General features: G+C 47.5%; 1 protein-coding gene across 1 annotated transcript in view; it reads right to left on the bottom strand.

The window, feature by feature from the left end:
* pi4kb (phosphatidylinositol 4-kinase, catalytic, beta) overlaps positions 1 to 21,255 on the bottom strand; it is a 76,022-nt gene extending 54,767 nt beyond the window's left edge. The window contains 1 exon segment of the mRNA XM_078431830.1: positions 21,172 to 21,255. The gene's annotated coding sequence lies outside the window, so the exon portion shown is untranslated.
* Positions 21,256 to 22,387: the final 1,132 nt, after the last annotated feature.

Below are 22,387 nucleotides of genomic sequence, written 5' to 3'. Positions count from 1 at the left end.
CACAAGCAGTGGTCAAAAGCTAAAGGGGCGTAACTACAAAAGCATGACACATAACATGAGTGACACCATTACACTAATCTACTGGAGAAAAAGGTTGGGTGACGTTTCGGGTCGGGACCCTTCTCCAGACTGACTAACCCACTGAGTAACTCCAGCACTATACATCCATCTCTGCAGTCAAACCTTAGGATACCTGCCCTGTTTATTCGCTCTTCACGTGGCGAGACGCCAAGTTTTTATTTAGCGATCGCCTGAGAGGTGCCTTGAAACAAGTTGCAATGGCTAATCTACAGAACAAATGCAAATTGTTGATCTCACAACTGCCTTTTCTCACCCTTTAGGCCAGAAATCTAGAAATCTAGCTCGGGGTAGCAGCACCTGTTATGAATTAACGGAGATACATTCAGCTGCCTTGGTCAGCCACCGCTTGGCAGAAGGATTAACAAATGGATTATGGCAATAATGAATGGGAGCAGGCCACGGCTTTAATGCAGTGCAAATCAAATCTTTCAGTATGAATAGCAGATTGCCCCCAGCATCAAGTCTTTGTCGAATTAGTATTCATAACGTCCAGGCGGAGATCTTAACTTCATTGAGTAATCTTCACAGCGGTTTGGAAACAAGATATTGGGGAAACAAAATTGTGACAAACACCTTTCAAGTTTACACAACACAGTGGAGTCGCTGTCTCACGGCGCCAGAGACCCCGGTTCGATCCTGACTACATGTGCTCCCTGCATGGAGTTTGGACATTTTCCCTGCGACCACGTGGGTTTTCTCCGGTTACTCCTTTTTCCTCCCACACTCCAAAGACGTACAGGTTTGTTGGTTAATCGGCTTCGGAAGAAATTGTAAATTGTCCCTAGTGTGTAGGATAGTCCAGTGTTATCACCAGTATTATAGGGTCAAAACGTGAAACAGGCCGTTCGGCCCAACTTGCCCACACCATCCAACATGTCCCAGCTACACTAGTCTCAACTGCCCGCGATTGGTCCATATTCCTCCAAACCTGTCCTATCCATGCACCTGTCTAATGGTTTCTTAAACGGTGGGATAGTCCCAGCCTCAGCTACCTCCTCTGAGAGCTTGTTCCATACACCCGCCACCCTTTGTGTGAAAAAGTTGCCCCTTAGATTCCTAATAAATCTTTTCCCCTTCACCTTGAACAGATGTCCTCGATTCATCTGCTCTGGGGAAGAGCTGCAGTGCATCCACCACCTCTCATGATTTTATACACTTCTATAAGATCGTATTACTGCGCCGGTTATGCAGAGGATGTGTAGGAAAATTGTAATCAATGTATAGTCTTTACGCTGACTGGAAAGCACGGAACAGAGCATTTCACTGTACCTCGGTACACGTGACAACAAACTAAACTACACTGAAGTACCTGCCTCGATTATCTCCTTCCACAGCTCGTTTCATATACCTACTATCCTGCCACTCAGGTTCCCCTTAAATATTACCCCACTCACCTTAAACCTATGTCCTCTGGATCTTGTTTCAATGGAATTTAGAAGATTGAGGGGGGATCTTATAGAAACTTACAAAATTCTTAAGGGGTTGGACAGGCTAGATGCAGGAAGATTGTTCCCGATGTTGGGGAAGTCCAGAACAAGGGGTCACAGTTTAAGGATAAGGGGGAAGTCTTTTAGGACCGAGATGAGAAAGTTTTTTTTCACACAGAGAGTGGTGAATCTGTGGAATTCTCTGCCACAGAAGGTAGTTGAGGCCAGTTCATTGGCTATATTTAAGAGGGAGTTAGATGTGGCCCTTGTGGCTAAAGGGATCAGGGGGTATGGAGAGAAGGCAGGTACGGGATACTGAGTTGGATGATCAGCCATGATCATATTGAATGGCGGTGCAGGCTCGAAGGGCCGAATGGCCTACTCCTGCACCTATTTTCTATGTTTCTATGTTTCCCCAACTCTGCATAAAAGACTGTGCATTTACTCTATCTATTCCTCTCATGGACTTACACACACACACACCCTGACCTCGCTGCCTCTAACTTATAGTTTGTGATACTTTACAGCCAACAATTAAATGCTCATGTCTTTGGAATGTGGGAGGAAACTGGAACGCTCGGAGGGGAAGCCCACACATTCAAGATAAGAAGACAACGTGTCACATCCAGGATCAGGATCAAACCCGGGTGACTGGATATTTGAAGCAGGATGCCACAGTGGATAGAGCCGCTGTCTCACAGAGCCAGACCCGGGTTCAATCCTGACCTGAATGGTGATGAATCTGCGGAATTCTTTGCCACAGAAGGCTGTGGAGGCGAAATCAGTGGATATATTTAAGGAAGAGACAGATAGATTTAGATATACAGCGCGGAAACAGGCCCTTCGGTCCACCGAGTCATATCATATCATATATATACAGCCGGAAACAGGCCTTTTCGGCCCACCAAGTCCGCGCCGCCCAGCGATCCCCGCACATTAACACTATCCTACACACACTAGGGACAATTTTTATATTTACCCAGTCAATTAACCTACATACCTGTACGTCTTTGGAGTGTGGGAGGAAACCGAAGATCTCGGAGAAAACCCACGCAGGTCACGGGGAGAACGTACAAACTCTGTACAGACAGCGCCGTTGTCAGGATCGAACCCGAGTCTCCGGCGCTGCATTCGCTGTGAGGCAGCAACTCTACCACTGCGCCACCGTGACGCCCCACGGTAGATTCTTAATTAGTACGGGCGTCAGGGGTTATGGGGAGAAGGCAGGAGATTGGGGCTGGGAAAGATCGATCAGCCATGATTGAATGTTGGAGTAGACTTGATGGGCCTAATTCTGCTCCTATCACATATGTGCGTGTGTGTGTGTAGCACGTTCTCCATGTCTGCCTGGATTTCCTCCCAGTGCTCTGGTTTCCTTTACTTTACAAATTTAGACTTTAGATATGCAGCGTAGAAACAGGCTCTTCGGCCCACCGAGTCCGCTAACCAGCGATCACCTCGTACACTAGCACTGTCGTACACACAAGGAAAAGTTTATACTTTACAGGAGCCGATTAACCAATAAATCTGTGGGACTCGAGTAATTTTAGTTTAGCAATACAGCACAGAAACAGGCCCTTCGGTCCATCGAGTCCATGCCAACCAGCCATCAACCTGTACACTAGCAAAATATTACACACTAGGGGCAGTTTACACTTTAAAGACGCCAATAAACCTGTACGTCTTGGGAGTCTGGGAAGAGCACCTGGAGAAAACCTACTTGGCCACAAGGAGAACGTACAAATTCCGTAGAGACAGCGCCTGTACTCAGGATCGAACCCTGGTGTCTGGCGCTGCAAGGTAGCAACTCTACCGCTGCGCCACTGTTCCTCCCACATCCCAAAGACGTGCCAATTGTAGGTTAATTGGCCACTGTAAATTTACCTTGTATGTACAGGGAGTGAAAATGAAAATGGGATAACATCGAACTAGCATGAACAGGTGATCATCGATGGTCGGCATGGACTCAGTGGGCGGAAGGATCTGTTTTGAATGCTGTATCTCTCAATGAACAAACTGAAAGGACTGCACAAACGACTCCAAGAGTCCCATTGCCAATATTTATTCTTCAATCAACATTCCTATATACAGATTCTCTGGTAATTTTCTTTGTTTGGGGCAGTTTGTTGTGTACAGAGAGGCTGCCAAGTTTCTTACAAGTGTGTATGGTGCTGAAAGTTGAGCTGTTGCCCAGAGCACCAGTGACCCAGGCTTAACCCAGACCGCTGGGTGGCGACCGTGTGGTCTTTAGAGATACAGCGCGGAAACAGGCCCTTCGGCCCACCGAGTCCGCGTCGACCAGCGATCACCCTGTACACTAGCACTATCCCACCCACTGGGGACAATTTTAACCCGAAGCCATCATCCCGTGCACTTGCACAATCTTGCACTCTAGGGACAGTTTACACTTTAAGAAGCCAATCAACCTACAAACCTGCACATCTTTGGAGCGTGGGAGGAAACCTGCGCATCAGGAGAAAACCCACAGGGTCACGGGGAGAACATACACTCCGCTTACAGGCAGCATCCGTAGTCAGGATCGAACCTGGGACTCTGGCACTGTTGGTAGCAACTATACTGCTGTGCCACCCTTTGTGAAAAATGTACCTATCAGATTCCTATTAAATCTTTCCCCCCTCACCTTAAACCTATGTCCTCTGACTCTCGATTCCCCTACTCCAGGCAAGAGACTGTTCCTCTATCTATTCCTCTCACAATTTGCACACTTTTCAGAACAAATCGACAATAGACAATAGGTGCAGGAGGAGGCCATTTTGGCCCTTCGAGCCAGCAACACCATTCAATGTGATCATGGCTGATCATTCTCAATCAGTACCCCGTTCCTGCCTTCTCCCCATACCCCCTGACTCCGCTATCCTTAAGAGCTCTATCCAGCTCTCTCTTGAATGCATTCAGAGAATTGGCCTCCACTGCCTTCTGAGGCAGAGAATTCCACAGATTCACAACTCACTGACTGAAAAATCGAAGGGTTGAATGGCCTAATTCTGCTCCTATGTCTTACGATATTATGCTCTTTGGGGCACTACCAGAAGTGCTTTGTAACCAATGAATTTATATAATCCATATTCTCCAAAGATGCTGCCTGACCTGCTGAGCTACTCCAGCATTTTGTGTCCTTTTAAGATGCGGAGGCAGACTGCACAGAAACAAGCCCTTTGGTATAGGACAGCATGCAAAACAAAGCTATGCACTGTACCTCAGTACACGAGACAATAATAATAAGCCCAAAACTGTGCAGAAACTTGGGTGGCACAATGGCGCAGCAGTAGAGTTGCTGCCTTATTTATTTTTTTGAGATACAGCGCGGAAACAGGCCCTTCGGCCCACCGAGTCCACGCCGCCCAGCGATCCCCACACATTAACACTATCCTACACACGGGAGTGGCTGCGACGCGACGCGCCTTGGGCTTGGCCCGCTGTGGACCGTCCGGTGCGGCCTGCAACCACAACAACCTGACTGCGGGCGAGGACGGCGGGAGAAGGGAAAGACATTGTGGCCTTCCATCACAGTGAGGAGAGGACTGGAGGAGACTCACTGTGATGGATGTTTCTTTGATGGATGTTTCTTTTTTTGTGTGTTTTTTTGGGGTTGGGTGGTTTGAGTGCCTGTTTGATGCTTTTATTGTTGGACTGTGTTTTTGGGGGTTTTGGGGTTGTGTAATTTGAATGCCTGTTTAGCGCTTTTACTGTTGGACTGTGTTTTTGGGGGTTTTGGGGTTGTGTGATTTGAATGCCTATTTAATGCTTTTAATTTTGGACTGTGTTTTGGGGTTTTTTTGGGGGTTGGGTAATTTGGGTGCCTGTTTAGTGCTTTTATTGTTGGACTGTGTTTCTGGGGGTTTTTTGGGGGTGTAATTTTGATGCTTATTTAATGCTTTTGTTGTTGGACTGTGGGTGATTGAATTAACATTTTGTTCAAGATGGCCGCGCCGTTGTGTTCGGCTGCCTGCCACTGTATGTTTCTTTTTTTTTTCCTAGTCAGATGTGCAGCACTTTGGTCAACGTGGGTTGTTTTTAAATGTGCTATACAAATAAATTGACTTGACTTGACTTGACATTAGGGACAATTAAAAAATATTTTTTTTACATTTACCCAGTCAATTAACCTACATACCTGTACGTCTTTGGAGTGTGGGAGGAAACCGAAGACCTCGGAGAAAACCCACGCAGGTCACGGGGAGAACGTACAAACTCCGTACAGACGGCGCCCGGAGTCATGATCGAACCTGAGTCTCCGGCGCTGCATTCGCTGTAAGGCAGCAACTCTACCGCTGAGCCACCGTGCCTGTTGTACTTGCATACAGCTTGATTGTATTCATGGATAACATTATCTGATTTAGATTGCACACAAACAAAAGCTTTTTGCAGCGTCTCAGTACACGTGTATAGCGCCAGAGACCCGGGTTCGATCCCGTCCACAGGTGCCGTCTGTATGGAGTTTGTACTGTGTCTTCCTGTGACCACATGGGTTTTCTCCGAGACCTTTGGTTTCCTCCCACACTCCAAAGATGTACAGGTATGTAGGTTAATTGGCTTGGTGTGTGTAGGATGGTGTTAGTGTGCGGGGATCGCTGGTCGGCGCGGACTCGGTGGGCCGTAGGGCCTGTTTCCGCGCTGTATTTCTAAACTAAAGGAACTGCAGATACTGGTATTTCCCGAAGATGGTAAAACTCAGTGGGTGGGGCAGCATCTCTGGAGGAAAAGAATGGATGACATTTTGGGTCAGGACCTTTCTTCAGGCGGGTCTGACATCTGAAGAAGAGTCCCGACCCAAAAAGTCATTCATCTTTTTTCTCCAGAGATACCACCTGAACCGCTCAGTTACACCAGCACTTCGTCTATAAACCTAAACCTATTGGTTTATTATTGACACGTGTACTGAGACGCTGCAAAAAGCTTTTGTTTGTGTGCAATCTAAATCAGATAATGTTATCCATGAATACAATCAAGCTGTATGCAAGTACAACAGGAAGAGCAAAGAGAAAAATACCATAGTGCAGGATATGGTGTTACAGTTTCATAGTCTTATAGTTATGGAGAAAAAGTTTAATATCCGCAATGAGACCAGTTTGAATCTGCACCATGAACAATCTACTGGCACTAAAAACATAGAAATATAGAAATTAGGTGCAGGAGGCGGCCATTTGGCCCTTCGAGCCAGCACCGCCATTCATTGTGATCATGGCTGATCATCCACAATCAGTAACCCGTGCCTGCCTTCTACCCGTAACCCTTGATTCCGCTAGCCCCTAGAGCTCCATCTAACTCTCTTTTAAATTCATCCAGTGAATCGGCCTCCACTGCCCTCTGTGGCAGAGAATTCTACAAATTCACCACTCTCTGGGTGAAAAAGTTTTTTCTCACCTCAGTTTTAAACGGCCTCCCCTTTATTCTTAGACTGTGTGTGGCTCCTGGTTCTGGACTACCCCAACATTGGGAACATACAAATCGTACTCCAGTGAATCTGCGTTGTATACCTGACCTGAGTTACTCCAGCACTTTGTCTTTAGACTTTAGAGATACAGCGTGGAAACAGGCCCTTTGGCCCACCGAGTCCGCGCCGACCAGCTAGTACACTAGCACTATCCTACGCACAAAGGACGATTTACAATTTCCAGAAGCCGATTAATCTAAAAACCTGCAGGTCTTTGGAGTGTTGGAAGAAACCAGAGCGCACACAGTCACAGGGAGAACGTACAAACCGAAAATAGACACAAAAAGCTGGAGCAACTCAGCGGGTCAGGGAGCATCTCTGGAGAGAAGGAATGGGTGACGTTTCGGGGCGAGACCCTTCTTCAGTCTAGATCCGAAACGACACCCATTCCTTCTCTCCAGAGATGATGCCTGTCCCACTGAGTAACTCCAGCTTTTTGTGTCTATCTTCAGTTTAAACCAGCATCTGCAGTTCCTTCCTACACGAGAACATACAAACTCCGTACAGACAGCACCCATGGTCAGGATCGAACCCAGGTCTCTGGCGCTGCGGCTGTAATTCTACCGCCCTGCCACCCTAATTCAACTTTCCCATCAACTTTTCAGAGATTCTAACCGGCACGGTGGCGCAGCGGTAGAATTGCTGCCTTACAGCGAACGCAGCGCCGTAGACCCGGGTTCCATCCCAACTATGGGTGCCGTCTGTACGGAGTTTGCACGTTCTCACGGTGACCGCGTGGGTTTTCTCCGAGATCGTCGTTTTCCTCCCACACTCCAAAGACGTACAGGTGTGTAGGTTAAAATTGGCTTGGTAAATGTACAAAAATTGTCCCTAGAGGGTATAGGCTGGGCGTAACTAGATAGAGCTCTTAAGGATAGCGGAGTCAGGGGGTATGGGGAGAAGGCAGGAACGGGGTACTGATTGAGAATGATCAGCCATGATCACATTGAATGGCGGTGCTGGCTCGAAGGGCCGAATAGCCTCTTCCTGCACCTATTGTCTATAATGTTAATGTGCGGGGATCGCTGGTCGGCGCGGACCCGGTCGAATGAAAGGGCCTGTTTCCGCACTGTATCTCTAAACTAAACCCACACAAATGGGCAATTGCAAATTGCCCCGAATGTGTATGTGAGTGGTAGAATATGATAGAATTGAAATAGAACTTAGAACAGTTCAGCACAAGAAAATGCTCTTTGACCCACAATGTCTGCACCTAACATGATGCCAATATAAGAAAATAACTGCAGATGCTGGTACAAATCGAAGGTATTTATTCACAAAATGCTGGAGTAACTCAGCAGGTCAGGCAGCATCTCAGGAGAGAAGGAATGGGTGACGTTTCGGGTCGAGACCCTTCTTCAGACTGAAGAAGGGCCTCGACCCGAAACGTCACCCATTCCTTCTCTCCTGAGATGCTGCCTGACCTGCTGAGTTACTCCAGCATAACATGATGCTAAGATCAACTCTTACCAACCTGCACATAACCAGTCTACCTCCATTCCCTGCGCCAATCCAAACATTTCTTAAATACCACTATCATGTCTGCCCAACCACCACCCATGGCAGAAAGCCCCAGGCACTCCCAAGCTCTGTATAAAAGAAATCTTGCCCGACACATCTTTAAACTTCCCTCTCACATCAAGCAATGCCCTCTGGTATTCCACCATCCAGGGGAAAACATTCTAATTTCTGTAAAATCAACCCTCGTGTTGTTTACGAGGATGTTGCCAGGACGTGAAGGCCTGAGGTCCAGGGAGCGGTTGAGCAGGACTTTATTCCTTGGTAGACACAAAATGCTGGCCGTAACTCAGCGGGTCAGGCAGCATCTCAGGAGAGAAGGAATGGGTGACGTTTCGGGTCGAGACCCTTCTTCACACTCGACCCGAAACGTCACCCATTCCTTCTCTCCCGAGGTGCTGCCTGACCCGCTGAGTTACTCCAGCATTTTGTGTCTATCTTCAATTTAAACCAGCATCTGCAGTTTTTTTTCCTACTTTATTCCTTGGAGCGCAGGAGGACGAGGGGTGATCCTATAGAGCTGTATAAGATCATGAGGGGAATAGATCGGGTAGATGCACAGAATCTTTTACCCGGAGCAGGAGAATCAAGAACACAGAGGACAGAAGTTTAAGGTGCAGGGAACAATTAAGTAAGAACCCAAGGGGTAACTTTTTTTTTTACACAAAGGGTGGTGGGTGTGTGGAACGAGCTGCCAGATGAGGTAGTTGAGGCATGTACTATCACAACATTTAAGATACATTTAGACAGGTACATGGATAGGAAAAGCTTCCGAGGGATATGGGCCAAATGTAGATGGGGCATGTTGGTCGGCGTGGGCAAGTTGGGCCGAAGGACCTGCTTCCGCTCTGTATGACTCTACGAGTGAATGGAAAAGTGCAATAACATAGAACTAGAGTGAACCGGTGATCGACGGTCAGCATGGACTCGACGGGCCGAAGGGCCTGTTTCCATGCTGTATCTTTTCATCAAATAAAGACACATCAGCACAGCACACAATCTGTTCGCTTTATTGCAGCATGCGCAATGGAAGCTCAATAAGACGCATCTCTTGAGAAGGAAGCAGATTCCACTCTTGCATAACTGCTTTGACAATCCCTTCCTTTTTCCTATAATTAGGGTTGAGCAACAGATCGTCACGGTGGTGAGTTGTTGCCTCACAGCACTGGAGACCCAGGTTCCATCCTGACTGCGGCAGCTTGTCTGTACGGAGTTTGCAAGTTCTCCGTGTGTCCTACATGGGTTTCCTCCGGGATCTCCGGTTTCCTCCCACACTCCAAAGACGTGCAGGTTTGTCGGTTAATTGGCTCGGTATAATTGTAAATTGTCCCTGGTGTGTGTAGAGATCAGTGTGTCAGCGTGCAGGGATCGCCGGTCAGCGTGGACCTGATGGGCCTATTTCCACGCTGTATCTCTAAACTAAACTAAACAGAAGACCATACAGTCCTTGCATGTGTGCTAAGCCAATCCATCTGTACACCAACTGCATTTCAACTCCAAATGTCCTGGATATTCAGCAAATACCCACCGATCTCAATTGGTAAAATGGGATGGGTAATTCAATTATTCAATAATACTGGACCTACATGATCTCACGGTTGCCAAACAATTTAATTCCCCTACCCATTCCCACACTGACCCTTTCTGTCCAAGGCCTCCTCCATTGTTAGAGTGAGGCTAATCGTAAATTGGAGGAACAGTACCTCATACAGGCGCTCCTCAACTTTCGATGGTGTTACATTCCGAGAAATCCATCGGAAATCGAAAATATTGTTAGTCGAAATGCATTGAATACACGTGATTGCGTGGCTGAAAGCGAGCTGGGGCTCGCCACGGGTCGCTGCCGTTTGTACCATAGCAAAGTCGAAATATCGTAAGTCGAAGCATTTTGCTTGGGCGGCTGACACCCCATTATTGATTCCTCTAATTTCAAGTAACCTTTGCATTCCCTCTCTCTCCATCGCTCCCCCATCCAAGTCGCACCAGCTTCTCGTCCTATATCTCTCTACATCACCGTCTATATCTCTCGTCCCCCTTTCCCGACACTAGTCTGAAGAAGGGTCTCGACCCGAAACGTCAGCCATTCCTTCTCTCCAGAGATGCTGCCTGTCCCGCTGAGGTTCTCCAGCATTGTGTCTATATACAATTATACTTCACTGTCACACTTAGTGAAATGCTTTGTTTTGCATACAACCCCGTAAAAATCATACATCAGACCTCACCGAGGCAGTACACAAGAGTCACCATGTTTCTGGGGCCGATAAAGTTACAAGAAGTGAATTGAAGAGTTTTAGCTTCTGCTCGCAGCGACGAACGAGGCCTGCCACCGCACATGGCCCCCACTCAAGAAAGTGCAGATGCCAGAATCTTGAGCAAAGAAAACAAAACTGCTGGAGGAATTCAGCAGGTCAGTACCACGGTATCTGGGGTGGGAAATGGACTGGTGACGTTTCGGGTCGGGACCCTTCTTCAGATTGATGTCGGCGGAGAGAAAACTGGAAAGGAGAGCGGCAGGACAAAGCTCGACGAGTGAATACACGTGAGGGGGGTGGGAGTGAATGGTAGATGTATGGAATAAGTGACAAAAGCTGAAAGTGAAAAGGAGACAAAAAGGTGTAGGAAAAAAACCCCACAGGTGCTGGTTTAAATCAAAGATGGACACAAAATGCTGGAGTAACTCAGCGGGTCAGGCAGCATCTCAGGAGAGAAGGAATGGGTGACGTTTTGGGTCGAGACCAAAACATCACCCATTCCTTCTCTCCAGAGATGCTGCCTGACCCGCTGAGTTACTCCACCATTTTGTGTGTACCCAGGAGACAAAAAGGTTGTCAGGTAAGGTTAAAACATTTGATAGAGTAAGAGAGCAACAAGAATCACAGAGAGGGCACAATGAGGGAGGGTCTCACAGAACACCCGTCAGAGAGAGGAGAACTTCAATTAGGAGAGGCGCAAAGTGCTGGAGTAACTCAGCGGGTCAGACAGCATCTCTGGAGAAAAAAGATGATGTTTCTGGTGGGGATCCTTCTTCAGCCAGCAGTCAGAAGAGGGGTCTCGACCTGAAACAACACCCATCCTTTTTCTCCAGCGATGTTGCCTGACGCGCTGAGATACTCCAGCACTTTGTGTCTATCTTTAGTATAAACGAGCATCTGCAGTGGTTTGTTTTGACTCTTCTTCAAAGTAGGCTCATTTAGAAGGATGAGAGGAGATCTTATCGAAACGTATAAGATTATTAAGGGGTTGGACATGTTAGAGGCAGGAAACATGTTCCCAATGTTGGGGGAGTCCAGAACAAGGGGCCACAGTTTAAGAATAAGGGGTAGGCCATTTAGAACTGAGATGAGGAAAAACTTTTTCAGTCAGAGTTGTGAATCTGTGGAATTCTCTGCCTCAGAGGGCAGTGGTCAATTCTCTGAATGCATTCAAGAGAGAGCTAGATAGAGCTCTTAAGGATAGCAAAGTCAAGGGGTATGGGGAGAAGACAGGAACGGGGTACTGATTGAGAATGATCAGCCATGATCACATTGAATGGCAGTGCTGGCTCGAAGGGCCGAATGGCCTCCTCCTGCACCTATTGTCTATACTGTGAGGAGATTTTGCAGTGGAGCAGTAAAAAGAAACGGCAGGAAGCGAGAGCTGAAAACAAAGTGCGAGCTGGAGGAACCTGGATACAGAAGGAACTGCAGATGTTGGAAACTTGAGCTAAAAACAAAGTGCAGGAGGAACTCAATGGGTCAGGTGGAGGAAATTTTCCCTCAATGTTGGCTAAAAAGTGTCCAGAGGATTTTAATTCTGAAATTGAAAACACAGGAGCAGTGGCTGGGGCATAGCCTGAAGATGGAACTTTATGTCCTCCAAGTTTTGCAAAGATCAACTTATTCCCTGCATGTACAATTGCAGAGCTCTCAGTGCAGATGAACAAAGGAGCCTTTAATGCACTGGGGATTTATCAAGACTTTAAGGCACAATGCACCCGTTACTGGTAGCAACACCCACAGGTTGTATGATGGCCATTATGCTTCAGAGTACCAATTGTTAGTCTCAATACACACTGAATGTTCAGTAAAGAAGAAAATAGCACAATGTAGTGTTTTTGCCAACCAGCTGCCGATGCTGCCCCTCGGGTTGCTTTACAGGAAGTATAAAAGCAATCAGCCTGGATAGTTTAGCTTAGTGATACAGCTTGGAAACAGGCCCTTCGGCCCACTGAGTCCTCGCCGACCAGCAATCACTCGTTCACACTAGTTCTATCCCACACATTAGGGATACGAGATTACTTCAACAAGATACAGTGCTAACGCAGGCCCTTCGGCCCACCGAGTCAGCGCCGACCAGCAATCACCCGTTCACACTGGGGACAATTTACAGAAGCCAATTCACCCACAAACCTGCGCGCCAGAGGGAGGTTCTCCTGCAGTTGTACAGGGCCTTGGTGAGACCGCACCTGGAGTATTGTGTACAGTTTTGGTCTCCTAATCTGAGGAAAGACAATCTAGCATTAGAGGGAGTACAGAGAAGGTTCACCAGATTGATCCCTGGGATGGCAGGACTTTCATATGACGAAAGACTGGATAGACTCGGCTTGTACTCGCTGGAATTTAGAAGATTGAGGGGGATCTTATAGAAACTTACAAAATTCTTAAGGGGTTAGACAGGCTAGATGCAGGAAGATTGTTCCCGATGTTGGGGAAGTCCAGAACAAGGGGTCACAGTTTAAGGATAAGGGGGAAGGAAGTCTTTTAGGACCGAGATGAGAACTTTTTTTTCACACAGAGAGTGGTGAATCTGTGGAATTCTCAGCCACAGAAGGTAGTTGAGGCCAGTTCATTGGCTATATTTAAGAGGGAGTTAGATGTGGCCCTTGTGGCTAAAGGGATCAGGGGGTATGGAGAGAAGGCAGGTACGGGATACTGAGTTGGATGATCAGCCATGATCATATTGAATGGCGGTGCAGGCTCGAAGGGCCGAATGGCCTACTCCTGCACTTATTTTCTATGTTTCTATGCAGTGCTAAAGCAGGCCCTTCGGCCCACCGAGTCCGTGCTGACCACCAATCACCCGTTCACACTGGGGACAATTTACAGAAGCCAATTCACCCACAAACCTGCGCGTCTTTGGGATGTGACAGGAAACCACAACCACCCCTTATTGACATATTAACTTGTTGACGTCTGCTATTGTCACTTGCACAAAGGTAGAGTGAAAAGCTTTGCTATCCAAACAAATCTGCTCCCTTACATGGATATACAATCAAGCCAAACTCAAGTACAATAGGTAGAGCAAAGGAGGAGGATACAGATGCTCCTCGACTTACGATGCTTCGACTTACGATATTTTGACTTTACGATGGTGGGCAACGGTAGAGTTGCTGCCTTACAGCGAATGCAGCGCCAGAGACCGGGGTTTGACCCTCACTACAGGCGCTGTCTGTACGGAGTTTGTACGTTCTCCCTGTGATCTGCGTGGGTTTTCTCCAAGATGTTCGGTTTCCTTCCATACTCCAAAGACGTACAGGTATGTAGGTTAATTGGCTTGGTGTATGTGTAAATTGTCCCTAGTGGGTATAGGATAGTGTTGATGCGCGGGGATCGCTGGTCGGTGCGGACTCGGTGGGCCGAAAGGGCCTGTTTCCACGCTGTATCTCTAAACTAAACTGCAGCGAACCGCAAGCTCCCAGTCAGCCAAGCGATCAGGTGTATTACATGCATTTTCGACTTACAATATTTTCGATTTAGGATGGGTTTATCGGAACGTAACCCCATCGTAAGTCGAGGAGCATCTGTATAGTTCTCAACATTGGGGAAAAGGAGAATCAGATGGTATCTTAGCTTATGGAAGGACCGTTCAGAAGTCTGATAATAGAGGAGAAGAAGCTGCACCTGAGTCTGGCGGTGCACTGTCAAGCTTCTTCGGACTTTTGACACCAGAGATACAGCACGGAAGCAGGCCCTTCGGTCCACCGAGTCCATGCCGACCAGCGATCACCTCGTGCACTGGCACCATCCTACACACTAGGGATAATTTTGCAACTTACCAAAGCCAACTAACCGACAAACCTGTACGCCTTTGGAGTGCGGGAGGAAACTGGAGCACCCGGAGAAAACCCACGTGGTCACGGGGAGAACGTATAAACTTCGTACATACAGCGCCTGTTGTCAAGATCGAACCCAGGCCTCTGCCGCTGCAAGGCAGCAACTCTACCGCTACGTCACTGTGCCACCCCTTCTGCCCGATGGAAGCAGGGAGGAGGAGGGTCGACCGGGGTGGGAAAGGTCTTTAATTATATTTGGCTGCTTTCCCGAGGCAGCATGAAGAGCAGATGGAATCAATGGGAGGAAGACCGGTCTGTGTGATGGACCAGGCTGCAAATACAACTCTCTGTAATTCCTTGCCACACGTCATTCATCATGTATCCCTAATCACCTCTAAAAATAAATATAGAGTTAATAACATTGATGAGTCTAAAGTCTCAGTTAGGACTTATTGTCTAAGGATGGCATCTCCTTCAAAGGTGATTAGAGTCTGAGTGAATAAATTCTCATCTCGCCCTTGAATGTCCTGGGATTCTGACTCATCTGTTAAAACTAGGTTTTTACACAAACAATCACCAAGCTGCTTGGAATGTTTTGTCACTGAAAAGGGGCTTGATAAAAATTGCAAGTTGTTACTGTCATTCAATTTACGCCTTTCTTACATTTCCTCATTATTTATATTCCTTCGATACCTGCAAGGGAGCACTTGATTAAGTAGGCAAAGGGAGGTCAGGCATCACGAGATAGACACAACGTGCAGGAGTAACTCAGCAGATCAGGCAGCATCGGTATGGTGGTCGGTGCAGAAGCGCAGTGGCAGAGTTGCTGCTTTACAGCACCGGAGACCCGGGTTCAATCCTGACTATGAGTGCTTGTCTGTACTGAGTTTGTACGTTCTTGCCATGACTGCGTGGGTTTTCTGCGGATGCTCCGGTTTCCTCCCATCCAAAGATTTTGGGTTTAATTGTAAATTGTCCCTTGTGTGTGTGTGTGCTGGATAATGTAAGTGTGCGGGGACCGCTAGTCAGCACAGACTCGGTGGGCCGAAGGGCCTGTTTCTGCGCTGCATCTCTAAACTAAACGAATCACTCGAGAAAAAGGATGGGTGTTGTTTAGGATCGGGACCCTACTTCAGACTGAAAGTAAAGAGTGAGGGTGAAGACCTGATGAATCGACTCACTGAACCTCGACAAAGATCCTACACCCATGCTCCTGCTGGATTACACACTGTGGGATTACAATAGACAATAGGTGTAGGCCATTCGGCCCTTCGAGCCAGCACCGCCATGCAATGTGATCATGGCTGATCGTTCTCAATCAGTACCCCGTTCCTGCCTTCTCCCCATACCCCCTGACTCCGCTATCCTTAAGAGCTCTATCTAGCTCTCTCTTGAATGCATTCAGAGAATTGGCCTCCACTGCCTTCTGAGGCAGAGAATTCCACAGATTTACAACTCTCTGACTGAAAAAGTTTTTCCTCATCTCCGTTCTAAATGGCCTACCCCTTATTCTTAAACTGTGGCCCCTGGTTCTGGACTCCCCCAACATTGGGAACATGTTTCCTGCCTCTAACGTGTCCAACCCCTTAATAATCTTATGTTTCGATAAGATCCCCTCTCCCCTATTACAATGTCGTCATATTGAAGGAAGAGGTGATTTATGTCTACAGAAGGACACAAAGTGCTGGGGTAACTCAGTGCATCAGGCAGCATCTCTGGAGAACATGGATAGGTGATGTTTAGGGTCGGGACCCTTCCTCCATTGACTCCATCTACACCTCACACTGCCTCAGCAAGGCCAGCAGCATAATCAAGAACAATTCGCACCCCGGCCACTCCCTCTTCCTCTTCACTGTATCTCAGAATGTTCAAATTCCACAACTTACACTGCATCTCTAAACTAAACACGAAGGGAAATTTTGGAGTGGCCAATTAACCCATAAACCCACGTGTTTTTGGATGCAGGAAGAAACCGGAGTACCAGGAGGAAACCCACGTGGTCAGAGGAAGAAGGTGCAAACTCCATGTGCACACAGGATGGAACCTGGGTCTCTGGCGCTGTGAGGCAGCAGCTCTACCAGCCGCGCCCCCATGCCACTTTGGACAAGCTGAGATTATGGTCGTACGCATAAGTACAGTGAGTACAGGTACAATGGAGATCCTGCGTGGGACAGATACATGGACAACACACAATAAACTTCAGATCCAAGGGACTGCAGATGGAGGTTTACAAAGCAGGACACAATGTGCTGGGTGACGTTTCGGGTCGAGACCCTTCTTCAGACTGAAGGGTCTCGACCCGAAACATCACCCATTCATTCTCTCCTGAGATGCTGCCTGACCTGCTGAGTTACTCCAGCATTTTGTGAAATAAATACCTTCGATTTGTACCAGCATCTGCAGTTATTTTCTTACACAAAGTGCTGGAGTAACTCAGTGGGGTTTGGAGAGTCTGCAGAACATGGATCTTAGCTGGGTGTGGAATAGTAATTGAAACAAATGCACTAATACATTGGGACTGTTCAGTTTATACTTCTGGGAATATTGAACTAGATGTATAACTCTGTATCCTATCTATGAATGGGTATGTACAATTTGCTCTGCACTTGAAGATTGATTCTCTCGCTGTAGGGGTGATGCTCGACGAGAATCTTTGCCAAAGGTCATTGCAAAATGCAATCTGTCTCTCCCTCCAGAAACCAGAAATGAATCTGATTTTTGTTTAGTGGGTAAACTGGCATAAGGAACTGACAGTTGAATCTTGTAGTCAGCATTGTTGCCAATGTGTCCTCCTGACCTATTCGACATTTAAAGCAGAGTTTTCTGTAAAATCGCTTTGACGTTCAGGGTCGAGACCCTTCTGCAGACAAAAACATACACTGCACATACCTTCTGCAAGGCAGTAAAAGAGAAAAAGACTTTAAAAAAAAAAAGCATTGGTGCAAATAAAACGACTGCAAAAAAAAGGACAGCAAAGAAAAATGCTGCAATAAACAAGTGATTGAGGCAAAGAAAAATACTGCAAAAACAAGACATTGGTGCAGAGAAAAAGTCTGTAAAAAAAGACATTGGTGCAATTAACTCAATCAGGCCGAGCAATTAATTGCTGCTGAGATCCAATAAAAATCGACACTCCTCTAATTTTCATTCTTGTATGTTGATTTCTTTGACAATTTTCACCTAAAGCGCGGCACGGTGGCCCAACAGTTGAGTTGCTGCCTTACAGTGCCTTACAGCGCTCGATCCTGACCATGGGTGCTGTCTGTACGGAGTTTGTACCTTCTCCCCCTGACCTCCGGTTTACTCCCACATTCCAAAGACGTGCAGGTTTGTAGGTTAATTTGGTTCTGTAAATTGTTCCTAGTGTGTAGTAGGATAGTGCTAGTGTAAGGGGTGATCGCTGGTAGGCACTGACTTATAGATATAGAGATACAGCGCGGAAACAGGCCCTTCGGCCCACCGGGTCCATGCCACCCAGCGATCCCAGCACATTAACACTATCCTACACACACTAGGGACAATTTTTACATTTGCCCAGCCAATTAACCTACATACCTGTACGTCTTTGGCGTGTGGGAGGAAACCGAAGATCTCGGAGAAAACCCACGCAGGTCACGGGGAGAACGTAAAAACTCCGTACAGACGGCGCCAGTAGTCAGGACCGAACCCGAGTCTCCGGCGCTGCATTCGCTGTAAGGCAGCAACTCTACCGCTGCGCCACCGTGCCGCCCTCGGTGGGCCAAATGGCTGGTTTCCGTGCTGTGTCTCTACATTACAGTAACTAAAACAACATTTAATTGGATAGCACGCAAACAAAAGCTTTTAACTGTATCTCCGTACACATGACAATAATAAAGCAATGACACCTCCTGAGAGCAGCAGCAACCCTGGTTTAACACCTCACTAGAAAAAAAACACCTCTAACCATATACGCTATTCTCAATAACCCATTATATTGTTTCTCCGAGTTTTTCAAAGTAGACTCAAAGCACGGAGTCAAAAAGTGAGAATGCTACCAAGTAGGCCCCAGAAGGTCACCATTACTTGGTCACCATATTATTGGAAAGATGTTGTCAAGCTGGAAAGTGAGGAAAGGATTTATGACGATGTTGCCAGGACTCGAGGGCCTGAACTATAGGGAGAGGTTGAGCAGGCTGGGACTCTATTCCTTAGAGCGCAGGAGGTTGTGGGGTGATCTTATAGAAGCGTATAAAACCATGAGAAGAATAGATCGGGTAAATGCACAGTGTTTTGCCCAGAGTAGAGTAATTCAGAACCAGAGAACATGGGTTTAAAGTGAGTGGGGAAAGGTTTAATAGGAACCCGAGTGGTAACGTTATTTACACAAAGGGGGTGGGTGTATGGAACAAGCTGCCTGCCAGAAGAGGTAGTTTTCGGAAGGTACTATTGCAATGTTTAAGAAACATTTAGACAGGTACCTCGATAGGGCAGATTTAGAGGGATATGGGCCAATCCCGGGCAGGTGGGACCAGTGTAGATGGGGCATGTTGGTCGGTGTGGGCAAGTTGGGCGAAGGGCCTGTTTCCATGCTGTACAACTCTATGACTCGTTCGAGGCTAACAGATCACGCAGATGGAGGGAGTATGACATTGTTGAGGTTACTGCTCTTTAAATGGGAAAGTAAACCAAAGCATAGTGATTTATTTTTACAGAGTGTGGTGTAGGCCTGGTCCTCATTGCCAGCGGTGGTGGTGGAGGCAGATACTTTAGGTGCATTTAAGAAACTTTTAGATAGGCATGGGAGTACAGGAAATGAAAGGATATTGATCATGTGCAGGCAGACGAGATAAGCTCAGCTAGGCATCATGTTCAGCACAAACATGATGGCTCGAAGGGGCCTGTGCTGTTCCATGAAGCCCTACTGTACTGATTTGAAAGATACAGCATGGAGACAGGCACTTCAGCCCACCGAGTCCACGCCGACAATCGATTACCCGTTCGCCCTTGTTCTATGTTATCCCTCTTTCTCATCCACTCCCGACACACGATGGACGATTTACAGAGGGTCAATTAACCCACACACCCGCACGGGAACGTCTTGGATGTGGATGGAAACCGGGGCATCCAGGGGGAACCCATGTGGTCACAGGTAGAACGTGCAAACTGCATGCAGACAGCACCCGAGGTCACGATGGAACCAGTGAGGCAGCAGCTCTTACCAGCTGCGTCACCGTGCCACCCACTGTTTACAGATCAGTCGAATCCTTTCTCCAAGGCAACAAAAGCAAATTAACCATACTCTCCCAACTCCGTATTATTTACAGGATTAGATTGCACACAAATTAATTATCACAGTGTCATGGGAAACAACATTCACAATTCATCAAAAACAACTCCGACAAAACATACAGGAATCTTTTGCAAAATCATCATCAATATTATTTGATCACTAGTCGTATAGGAAGGAACTGCAGATGCAGGTTTAAATCGCTGGAGTTACCTACCTGATCTCCCGGTTGCTCAACACTTTAACTCCCCCTCCCACACTGACCTTTCTGCCTAGAGCAAATTGGAGGAACAGCACATATTTTGCTTGGGTAGCTTACAACCCAGCGGTATGAACATTGACCTCCCTAACTTCGTAGCTTTCTCTCTCACTCTCCATCCCCTCCCTAGTTCTCCGGCCAGTCTTAATGTCTCCAACTACATTTTATCTCTATACCGCCCACTCCCCTGACATCAGTCTGAAGGGTCTTGACTTGAAATAACACCCATTCCTTCTCTCCAAGTGCAAATGTGTCACTTCACAGTGACACACTGTCAAGTGTGACTCAAATAGCCATAAATATTAAATATTATTTCCTGTTACTACTGACTTGTTGTGGGCATGAAACCATCTACCAGGTGTTTAAGAGGCTTTTAGATAGACAAATGCTCATATATGGATCATGTGCAGGCAGATGAGATTAGTGTACCATCAGGCCCTTCTTCAGACTGAGAGTCAAGGGGAAAGGAAAGCAAGAGATATAGATAATGTGCAGGAAGGAACTGTAAAATGCTGGTTTAACCCGAAGATAAGAAACAAATCATATCTGAAGAAGGGTGTCGACCTGAAACGTCACCCATTCCTTCTCTCCAGAGATGCTGCCTGTCCCGTTGAGTTACTCCAGCATTTTGTGTCTTCCTTCCTACACATTTTCCCTTGTTTTTGTGAAAATAAAAGACCATGTTTCACAACATAGGAGACATAGTTTCCAGTCAAGCCCGAGGGTGTCTTGAGGGTGGGGGGAAAGCAGCTTTCCCTGAACTGCTCCCATTTCCCCTCCCCTTTTAAAAAAATATATAAAAGGGGGATGTCAGCAACTTCAGAGCTGTCCCTGCTCCGCAACCTAACTTGCCGCTGAGGCGCCACGCCTACCCGAGACGGACGCCCAGCCCTTCCAATCAGCAGCGCCGCCGCTGACGTCACGGAGGGCGGCCAACCAATGGGGAGGCGGCGGCGGCGAAGGCGGGACCTCCGACCGCGACCATCACGTTTGGTTGTCGCTCTCTCTCCCCCCCCTCCTCCTCATCGCACATACACAATTTAAAAAACAAAATAGATTTCTCCTCCTTCATTCCCGGCGATTCTCCTTCGCCTCGGAGGTAGAAGAGGGCGTCCGCGATTGCCGAGGGGGAGGGAAGCGGTTTGAACCGACCTTTGAGCGGGTGTTTGTCGGTGAGCGGCGGGCGGACAGACCCGCCGCCATCAGCTCGCCATCGTCTCTGCCCGACGCCGGGCTCCCCAATGCGCATGTGCAAGCTCCCCCCTCCCTCCCCGCCGCCCTCGCGCATGCGCCCCAGCCCCACTCCCTCCCCATCAATCAAAGATACTAGAGGAGCTAGATGAACCACTCCGTCCAAATTCGCCTAGACTGAAGTGTTTGAGCGTAACGTCCGCCATTTTAGTAAATGTAGGAGCGTAACGTCCGCCATTTTAGTAAGCAAAACCCGCCTTTCGCTATTGCCTCTCGCAATGTAATCAGTTTTTTGGGGGGATCAGTATGTGTGATGATACCATTAAAATGCAGAATATATCTCATATACCAACTCACAGATTTTAATTATTTTTCTTTTTAAATGTTTCTCTGCAAAGTTTTGCATACTAAAATGGCGCCGTGACGTACAAGTTTTTCGGGTCGAGTGGTCTATCTTGCTCCTCTAGTATCTTTGTCCCGCCCCTACAGCCGCCGCTCTCGCGCATGCGCCCCACTCCCCATATAGACAACTTTGTAGCGACCATAGAGAATGGCCCAGGTCGTCGAACCCTCGGATTGGCCAGCGAGGTCACGTGTGAACGCGACCATGGGGATTGGTCCAGGGAGCGACATCGCTGATTGGCCAGCGATGTCATGTGCGCTTTTGGCGCCCGAAATAGCCAGTTCGGCAAAGTCTTCGAAGAAGACAGTAAGTTTTTGATGGTTGTCCTTTACCTTGTTGTTTAACTCTGTATTCGAATATTGCGGCTGCAATAAACTTCTTCTACAACCAACAAGTTTTCGGACTCACCATATTGGTGACCCCGACGTGATCTGGACGATCACCGACTAAGCAGGAACCCGACGCCTCGTTGACGATGACCGCGCCGGGCACACCGGAGTTAAGCGCGGCAAGCGTTCACCTTCCGTTGTTTTGGACGCACGCACCGCAAGCTTGGTTTATCCACACCGAAGCTCAATTTCATATAAAGAAGATATCGGACGAATCCACGATGTACTACTACCTCGTCAGCGCTCTATCGCCGGACACAACCAAGCGCGTGATGCGGTTCATCGTGAATCCACCTGCGGAAAGCAAGTACGAGGCCATGAAGAAAGTATTACTGCGAATCTTCGGGTTTAATAAGCATGGTGGTGCGGCAAGACTTCTGCACCT

Source organism: Rhinoraja longicauda, chromosome 44 (assembly GCF_053455715.1).
Source record: "Rhinoraja longicauda isolate Sanriku21f chromosome 44, sRhiLon1.1, whole genome shotgun sequence".
NCBI lineage: Eukaryota > Metazoa > Chordata > Chondrichthyes > Rajiformes > Arhynchobatidae > Rhinoraja > Rhinoraja longicauda.
The sequence above is the reverse complement of the archived record's forward strand: the minus strand, read 5'-3'. Positions and strand labels throughout refer to the sequence as shown.